Source organism: Eschrichtius robustus, chromosome 10, assembly GCF_028021215.1.
Source record: "Eschrichtius robustus isolate mEscRob2 chromosome 10, mEscRob2.pri, whole genome shotgun sequence".
Lineage (NCBI taxonomy): Eukaryota > Metazoa > Chordata > Mammalia > Artiodactyla > Eschrichtiidae > Eschrichtius > Eschrichtius robustus.
In genome coordinates this window covers 101,448,695-101,458,611 of record NC_090833.1, presented here as the reverse complement: position 1 = coordinate 101,458,611, position 9,917 = coordinate 101,448,695, and positions in this window count along the sequence as shown.

Sequence of the window (9,917 nt, the reverse complement as noted above, 5' to 3'; positions counted from 1 at the left end):
ATCCAAGAATGGTCAGAAGACCTAAATAGACATTTCTCCAAAGAAGATACACAGATTGCCAACAAACACATGAAAGAATGCTCAACATCATTAATTATTAGAGAAATGCAAATCAGAACTACAATGAGATATCATCTCACACCGGTCACAATGGCCATCATCAAAAAATCTACAAACAATAAATGCTGGAGAGGGCGTGGAGAAAACGGAACACTCTTGCACTGTTGGTGGGAATGTAAATTGCTACAGCCACTATGGAGAACAGCATGGAGGTTCCTTAAAAAACTAACAATAGAACTACCATACGACCCAGCAATCCCACTACTGGGCATATACCCTGAGAAAACCATAATTCAAAAAGAGTCATGTACCACAATGTTCATTGCAGCTTTATTTACAATAGCCAGGACATGGAAGCAACCTAAGTGTCCATCAACAGATGAATGGATAAAGAAGATGTGGCACATATATACAATGGAATATTACTCAGCCATAAAAAGAAACAAAACTGAGTTATTTGTAGTGAGGTGGATGGACCTAGAGTCTGTCATACAGAGTGAAGTCAGAAAGAGAAAAACAAATACCATATGGTAATACGTATATATGGAATCTGAAAAAAAAAAAAAAAGGTTCTGAAGAACCTAGGGGCAGGACAGGAATAAAGACGCAGATGTAGAGAATGGACTTGAGGACATGGGGAGGGGGAAGGGTAAGCTGGGACGAAGTGAGAGAGTGGCATGGACATATATACACTACCTAATGTAAAACAGATAGCTAGTGGGAAGCAGCTGGATCACACGGGGAGATCAGCTCGGTGCTTTGTGACCACCTCGAGCGGTGGGATGGGGAGGGTGGGAGGGAGATGCAAGACGGAGGGGAAATGGGGATATATGTATACATATAGCTGATTCACTTTGTTATACAGCAGAAACTAACACCTTGTAATTATGCTCCAATAAAGATGTTTATAAAAAAAAAGAAATTAGATTTACTCTAAGTGCTCAAAACACACACACACACACACACACGCACACACACACACAAAGAATTAATATGTAAATTTAGCAAGGCAGTTGAATATGGGTCAATATACAAAAATCGAATGCATTTCTATTTATATTTATACACAAATGATTTCTATGTATGCTACATATAGTATGCACAGAAATTTTTTTGTAAATACAAAACTATACATTCCCCTGTGTATTACTGTTGCGTTGCACCCTACAGGCCTGCAAGCCCTGCACTTGCCCAGCCTCGAGACCGAAGAAAGAGCCTGGAGTCAGCGACATAGACATCAATGGATTAACGGATGGAGGAGCTTACATGTCCTGGAGCAACACTCCACGTTGTGCGGCAGACAGCGGGCAGGACATGGTAGTAGTCTTTGCTCCCAGGGCTCGGGGAGGTTACCAGTTATAGGGGGAATTGACATCAGGTTGGCTCATCGGTTACCAGGGAAACAAGCAGAGGGGCACGTCCCTCACCGTCCCTTTGATAAGCTATCACGGTGGAGATGCTCTGATCTAAAGATTAGAACAATCACTAGCTGGGGCCGGGGGCAAGTATGTATTAGGAGGGAAGGTTGGTAATGTGAGTAGTGTGTAGATGAAGGAGGACTGGTCAGGCAGGGGTTGTACAGCGAGCAAGAGAAGAGCCATCTTGGGTGGCTTGATCATACAATTATTTATGTATTTCTATATATGCTGTATACTAGCAATGAAAATATTGGAAAATCAAATTTTAAAATAACATTTAAATAGTATAAAAATACTTACGAATAATTTTAACAAAATATGTGCAAGCCCTGTTCACTTAAATCTACAAAACTTTGTTGAGAGAAATAAATGAAGGCCTATATAAATGGGGTCATATATGCCATGTTCATGGCTTAGAAGACTAAACATTAAGATGTCAGTTATCCCCAAATCAATCTATAGATTCAAAGTAATCAAAATCCCAGTAAGCAGTTTTGTAGAAATTTCCAAGCTGACTTGACAAATTTTATGGAAATGGATATATTTTCCAAAAAAGAAAATGCTGGAGGTCACGACTTAACGGTAATCTGCGGGAAACAAGACCCTGTGTTACTGTCATGAGGACAGACAAACAGATCAGTGGAGACTGACCCACATGTTCAACATATAACACATATAACACATACAGTCATTTGATATTTTGACAAACGAAGGTGATGATATAATTTGATGAAGAAAGGATGGTCTTTCCTACAAATTCTGGATACCCATTTGTAAATAAAAATGAACCCTGACGCTGACCATGCACACAAATATAATTTAACTTGAAATGAGCCACAGACCTATATGTAGATCATCTTCCCAATAACCCGTGAGACGAAGTCACACAAAGCTAAGCCAAGGCGTCAAGGTGCTGGGTTCTCATTGGGGCCCCATTCAGGTTGTTGGCAGTCCAGGACATTGTGGCTACAGAACTAAGGTTTCCCTGCCTGCTGGCTGGTGGCAGAGACTATTCTTGTTCTCAGGCCCACCGACAGCCTGGCAGCCAGCACGTGAGGCCCCCGCACCCGTGAGTCTCTGACTTCCTCTTCTGTGACCAGTCAGAGAAAACTCTCTGCCTTTGAAGCACTCATGGAATTAAAGTGGGCCCGCCCAGATCATCCCTCTTTAGCCAGGTAACAGAAATTTCTCGTGATGCTTGTAACTTTAACCATTTCTCCTTGAAATTCCACACATTTTTGTTCCATATATATTTTAGGCCATACTTTAAAGTGCATTCAAAATTAGCCTCGCTGTATCTTTCTGGGAGGCTGATCAAATTATTATTTTGAAACGACCCCTAAGATCTAGTAGAAACTTTGATCTTCCGGTCTTCTCGTCTAACATTACCAGCTGTGTGAGCTTGCTTCTGGTTGGCATCTCCAACGCCTGTCATTTTCCCATCCTTTTAATTCCATCCTCCTTAAGTGTTCTGTTTTAGGTGAGTCTTGTATTAATTTCCTAGGGCTGAAGTAACAAAACGGGGTGGCTTAAAAAAACAAAAATTTACTCCCTCACAGTTCTGGAGGCTAGAGGCCCAAAGTCAAGGTACCAGCAGGGCTCTGCTTCCTCTGAAGGTTCTAGGGCTTTCCTTGGCGTGTAACAGCACACTCCAATGCCTGCGCCATCTGCACATGGCTTCTCTGTGTGTGTCTCTGTGCCCTCTCCTCTTCTTAGCAAGATACCGTTAGATTAAGGGCCCAGACTAAATCCAGGATGATTTCGTCTTGAGATCCTTAACTAAACACGTCGCAGAATAGGGAGGGTGGCAGGGAGATGCAAGAGGGAGGAGATATGGGGGTATATGTGTATGTATAGCTGATTCACTTTGTTATAAAGCAGAAACTAACACACCATTGTAAAGCAATTATACTCCAATAGAGATGTTAAATAAATAAATAAATACCTACATACATACATACATCGCAGCAGCACCATTTCCAAAGAAGGTCACGTTCTGAGGCTCTGGGTAGACCTGAATTCTGGGGAGATACCCTTTTCCGTAGCCCACTGGTGCATGTGTAACGTCAGCAGTCTCCAAATCTGAGCCAAATTTTGTGTAGGGGGTTGATCCTGCCCCATCCTCCGACAGGGCAACCTCAAGAAAACCAGTGCTTCTGATACAAAACCTACCGACCTCAGCCCCGCACAACGCACCATCAAAGTGAAAGCTGCAGGCTACATCTGGGCCCTAGCGGTGACAGAGGTGATCACAGGTTCAGGTTCAGATCACAGGTGACTCTCTGTTCCCAGGTACGTATTATGCCTTGGGACGTGGAGGTAGCATCCTGCAGGCTCCGCACAGCCACTGGAGCCTCCTTGCTAAGACAGAAATGACATCTTCAGGATGAAGGCAGGCCTGGCCATCTGGTGCAGGAGGAAGTAGCTTCCTGTTGTCCTCAGACCCTTGCCACAGGCAATGACACTGGAGCAGGCCACCCTCTGAGTAGACAAGAAAGGGAATTCTCTCGTGGTGTAGACAGCACTGCCACTGTCCCATGCCACACGGCCCGCCAGAGCACTGCTGCTGCCCGTACCTTACCGGGTGTCCCTGATAAAGGACAGACACAACAGTCCACACAAATGGTTGACCTTCAGGCTGTCATCTCAGTCACCTTAGCCCTTGATGCCCCAGCAAACAACCAGCATGTTTACACTCTTCGGCCATTGCCAGTGGCATGGCCATGTGGCCAGCCAACGCAGAAACTAAATTCTCATCCAAGCTTTCCCGTTTGGGAGGAAGACCTCAGGACCTCTTGCCCCCCAAACACCCCAAATATAAATGATAGTCACACATGTCTGCACATAGCAGGCACTCCTACCCCCTTTGGAGACCCAGACATTACCAACAGTGACCAAGACTCTCATTTCACTTTAAAAAACACCCAACACCAAGCTCTTGAGCAAGTCATTCAAGAGAACTTCCCTTCATCTGCCAATTTAGAACGCAGGCCTCACAGAGGACCATATGGCCTACTTATACAAGTTCAGGTTCAGGGAAATGAAACATGCACCTGTCAGTCATCAAACATCCGAAATGCATCATAATAACTTACTCCATTTTTGATGTTTGACAGCTGATAGCCTTTAAGGACCACCCCCCTCTCTTACCCCAGGGCAAGCTGATAAGAAAGGGGCACCTGCAGAGAATTCACACCAGTAAACCCTGGCCCAGGGTAAGAACCCCACCTCCCAAACCACAGGGAAAGCCAGAGTCAGTAACTCCTCCCTGCTTCCTCAAGCCGTTTCCAGAGCTGCCTCCTGGGAGCCCACCCTGCTCTCCCAACAAAGTCTCATTATGTGAAAAATGGACCTTTTCACTCCTACTCGCTGCATGTGTGACATCATCAGTCTTGATAAATGAGAACTAAAATGTTGCCTGCCATATCAGTAAACAAAGGATGTTGCAGCCATCAAGCCATCATATTACAGCCACCGGAGGGTGAGCCCTAAGGGAACCCAGGATGTAGACAAACGGGCTGCTCACTGCCAAACCCTCAGCCACTGCCACACCCCCCGGTTCTGTGAGTGCACCCTGAGGAAACTCAGGATGAGAAAACACAGGATACTGGCCCCAGATATTTAAGGTGCATATCAAAGGAATGATTTCAGTGAGCCCAGGCTCTTGCATCTTCCCAAACATAGAAAAGTGCTAAATTCCAAAACTTGAGAAATCTGGTTTTCTTTTATTAACAGTAATCTTTTGATGTTCTGACTACCTGGTCTTTTGTTGAGAATCTCCTATATATCCTGGCTCCCCACCCTTGCCTCTTCGGAACAGTTTCTGCAATGTCATCTGAGATGCCATGTCCCGGGCCTGAAGTCCTCAGAAAGTCCACCCAATAAAACATAACTCTGAACTTTTAGGTTGTGCATTTTTTTTTCAGTCAACAATAACCAAGCCACATTTTGGGTCAGGTTGATCCTGCCCCCTATGGTGCAACCACAAAACACATTCATCTTCCTCTTATGATTTAGAAGCTATATGCTATATACTATTCTTCTAGGAGTTAGACGAGAGATTACTATTTGCAGCCTGCCTTATAAAGTATACTGCTAATTGGTACATTTAATCTTCTCCGACAATTCAAGGAGCTTAGACCTTTTAGTTCCTCATAAACCTCCCCTAACCTAAATGCTAAAGTCATGCATTTTATTTCTACATATAGTTTAAAGTCCACAAGGCATTGTTGTTGCTGTTTTATACAGTCAATATTTAGATCTCCTCATCAAAGGTGAGGTGGATTTCCTCACTGTTGCTGCTCATCGATCTTTCCTGCTTCTCTGACATTTCATCTGTGATCATTTTCCCTCTGCCTGAAGAAGTCTCATTAGTATTACACCGAAGGTCGTTTTACTTCCTCTCGCTGCTATTACATACATTTTTCTTAGTCTTCAGTTATCTCAGTTCACTCTGATGGGTCTATATGCAGATTTATTTTTATTTACCCTGCTTGGGGTTTGTGGGGCCTTCTTGATTCCATGGATTACTGTCCTTAGTCTATTTTGGAAAATATCTACCATCATCTCTTCAAATGTTTCCTATGTGCCCCTGCCTCACCTACTCCTAGGATATAAAATAAACAAATACTAAAATTTTTTCATGGATCCTTTATGGCCTCGCCATTCAAAGTGTGGTCTATGACCTGATAGCATCAACATTCTCAAGAAGCTTCTAAAAACTCAGCATCTCAGGCATCCCCAGGGATCCACTGAATCAGAATCTTCATTTAAACAAGATCCACAGGTGAGTCACATCCCATTCAAGTCTGAGAAGCACTGGTCTCCATCTCTCAGCCTCTCTTCCACATTTACCACTCCTCGTCTCCCCATTCCATTGTAGATAATTACTTTTATCTTCCAGTTCACTAATTCTTTCATACTCTTAACTTCTTAATTGATGTATATAATACACATAGAACATTGCACAAGACATAAACATAAGAGCTCAGTACATTTTTACAAAGTAAATATTCATGTCACCACCGAAGTTAAGAACACTGCCAGTGGCCCACAAACTCCCCCTACCCACCCCAGACTTTTGTGTGATTCAACTGTCCACTCTGCTATTAAATTCATCCGCTGAGTCCTAACGTTTGCTATTCAGTTTTGCTACTCCAGAATTTCTTTCTACTTGGTTCTTTTCCAAATCTGTATGTCATTTTTCACGGCTTTAAGTTCTCTGTTGAAATTTATCTCCTTGAGCAGGGCAACCACAGGTGTGCTAGTGTTTGTGTCTATTAACTACAATATCCAAATCCCCTGGGGCTCAACTGACATTGTCAGCTGTTTATCCTGCAGGTTCTAGTTCATGTTATCTTTTTTTCTTTTTTAGGGAGTATAGTTGATTTACAACATTGTGTTAGTTTCAGCTGTACAGCAAAGTGATTCAGTTATACATATACATATATTCATTCTTTTTTACATTCTTTTCTCATACAGGTTATCACAGAATATTGGGTAGAGTTCCCTGTGCTATACAGTAGGTCCTTGTTATCTATCTTATATATAGTAGTGCGTGTATTCGTCCCAAGCTCCTGATTTATCCCTCCCCACCACGTTTCCCCTTAGGTAACCATAAGTTTGTTTTTGATATCTATTAAGTCTGCTTCTGTTTTGTAAATGGGTTCATTTGTATCTTTTGTTTGTAAATTAGATTCCACATATGAGTGATATCATATGATATTTGTCTTTGTCCGACTTACTTGACTTAGTATGATAATCTTTAGGTTTTAGCATCCATTTTGCTGCAAATGGCATTACTTCATTCTTTTTTTATGGCTGAGTAATATTCCATTGTATATATGTACCACATCTTCTTTATCCATTCCTCTGTTGATGGACATTTAGGTTGCTTCCATGTCCTGGCCATTGTAAATAGTGCTGCGATGAACACTGGGGCGTATGTATCCTTTCGGATTATGGTTTTCTCCAGCTATATGCCCAGGAGTGGGATTGGTGGATCATATGGTAGCTCTATTTTAAGTTTTTTAAGGAACCTCCATATTGTTCTCCATAGTGGTTGTACCAATTTACATTCCCACCAACAGTGTAGGAGGGTTCCCTTTTCTCCACACCCTCTCTAGCACTTACTGTTTGTAGACTTTTTGATGATGGTCATTCTGACAGGTGCAAGGTGTTACCTCATTGTAGTTTTGATTTGCATTTCTCTGATAATTAGTGATGCTGAGCATCTTTTCATATGCTTTTTGGCTATCTGTATATCTTCTTTGGAGAACTGTCTGTTTAGATCTTCTGCCCATTTTTTGATTGGGTTGTTTGCTTTTTTGACATAGAGCTCCATGAGCTGTTTGTATATTTTGGAGATTAACCCCTTGTCAGTTGCATTATTTGCAAATATTTTCTCCCATTCTATGGGTATCTTTTTGTTTTGTTGATGGTTTCCTTTGCTGTGCAGAAGCTTTTAAGTTTAATTAGGTCACATTTGTTTATTTTTGTTTTTATTTTCATTACTCTAGGAGGTGGATCAAAAACGATATTGCTTCAATCTATGTCAAAGAATGTTCTGCCTATGTTTTTCTCTAAGAGTTTTATAGTGTCTGGCCTTACATTTAGGTCTTTGATCCATTTCCAGTTTATTTTTGTGTATGGTGTTAGAGAATGTTCTAATTTCATTCTTTTACATGTAGCTGTCCAGTTTTCCCAGCACCACACATCAAAGAGACTGTTTTTTCTCCATTGTGTATTCTTTCCTCCCTTGTCATAGATTAATTGATCATAGGAGCGTGAGTTTATTTCTGGGCTTTCTATCCTATTCCATTGATATATATTTCTGTTTTTGTGCCAGTACCATACTGTTTTGATTACTGTAGCTTTGTAGTATAGTCTGCAGTCAGGGAATCTGATTCCTCCAGCTCCATTTTTCTTTCTCAAGATTGCTTTGGCTATTCGGGGTCTTTTGTGTTTCCATGTAACTTTTAAAAAATTTTGCTCTAATTCTGTGAAAAATGCCAATGGTAGTTTGATAGGGATTGCACTGAATCTGTAGATTGCCTTGGGTAGTTCATATCATCTTACCTCATGTGCCTACTTATCTCTAAGTGAGTGCTGAACACTGTATTTGAAAAGAGAGGCCTTGGGAGCTGTTAACCTTCTCCAGAAAGGATTTTCATTTACTCCCAGCCAGTAACTGGGCAGCTGCAGCCAGTTCAGGGACTGTTTACTTTCAGACCACCCTCACTCTTAGGTTGAAACTTGATAACCCACCCAACTTAAGAGGATTCACAGGGCTCCATTCCTTGGTGGCCCTGCAGTCCAACTTTTGTCTACTTGGCTATTAAGCTCTGCTCAGCCCCTTAGCTTTGTAGTAAACATCTCCAGGGCAAAAGCAGCCCCATTGTTAGGCTCAGCACTTTGATTTCTGCCATCTTCTGAATCTTGGCCTAGAAACCGTTTGCTCTTTTTAGCTCTCTGACTTGATATATATTCTAATTTTTCTAATTGTCCTTCACTGACAAGTATGTGTGAATCATGTGCTCTACCATTCCCAGGAGAGAAACTTAGTGGCATCCTCTTCATCTATACAATATATTCTCAAATTGCTCTGGAGATGTTAATTACACTTATTCCAAAGTCTTCTTTAAACAACTAGAGTTGTTTATGTGAAATCTGTTTCATCAGGTTTTACTTTTTTTGTTTACAAGCTTAGTTCTTTTACAGAGTTAGTTCTGTTTACATATGAAACTGTTCCTGGATGTCTGCTCATCTTGATATTTGGGATGCCAGTTTGCCCACACTTTCAAAGACCTCCTTCCCTCCAGGAGGAGGATACTGCCCCCAGGTGAGAGCTACTTCCTCAATCTGCCAGCTAACACCCACTTTTGCCATTTCTCTCTGGCCAAATGCTCCCTCCCAATGCCCAAGAATCACCTCTAAAACAAATGTCCTGGCAACAGAAGGCCTTCATCATCTGAGGCAAGTGCTTGCACTCTGTCGAACATGCCTCAGTTTTCCTTTGAGTTGGGCCCTCGTGGAGACTTGAAAAGGGGGAAAGAAGGGTGAGAATGCAGTAGTGAGAAGGAACTGCAAGGGGAAGAAAGACTATGAGTAGGACCAGGAGACAGGAAAGCAGGGGCCCGTGGACAAGAAAACACAGGCAGCCCACAGGGCTGGACCTCACTCTGAAAGGGTGAGAGGCTGCAGAGATGGGGCCAGGGAACAGGCTGTGGCACACTAGAGCCGAAGGGGGATGAGGAGTCTGCCCTCCACGTGGCAGGCAAGGAGGAGCCTGGGGGACCGAGCAGAATTATGTGGTCACTTGGTCTGCCATGTGGAGGGCCTGGCTTGAAGTGCCACCTGGCACAGTGGTCTGGTGCCAGGTCCACAGACCCTGGGAAACAGCAGAGGTTCCTGAGAGCTGGGTCACTCACCAGCAGGAGG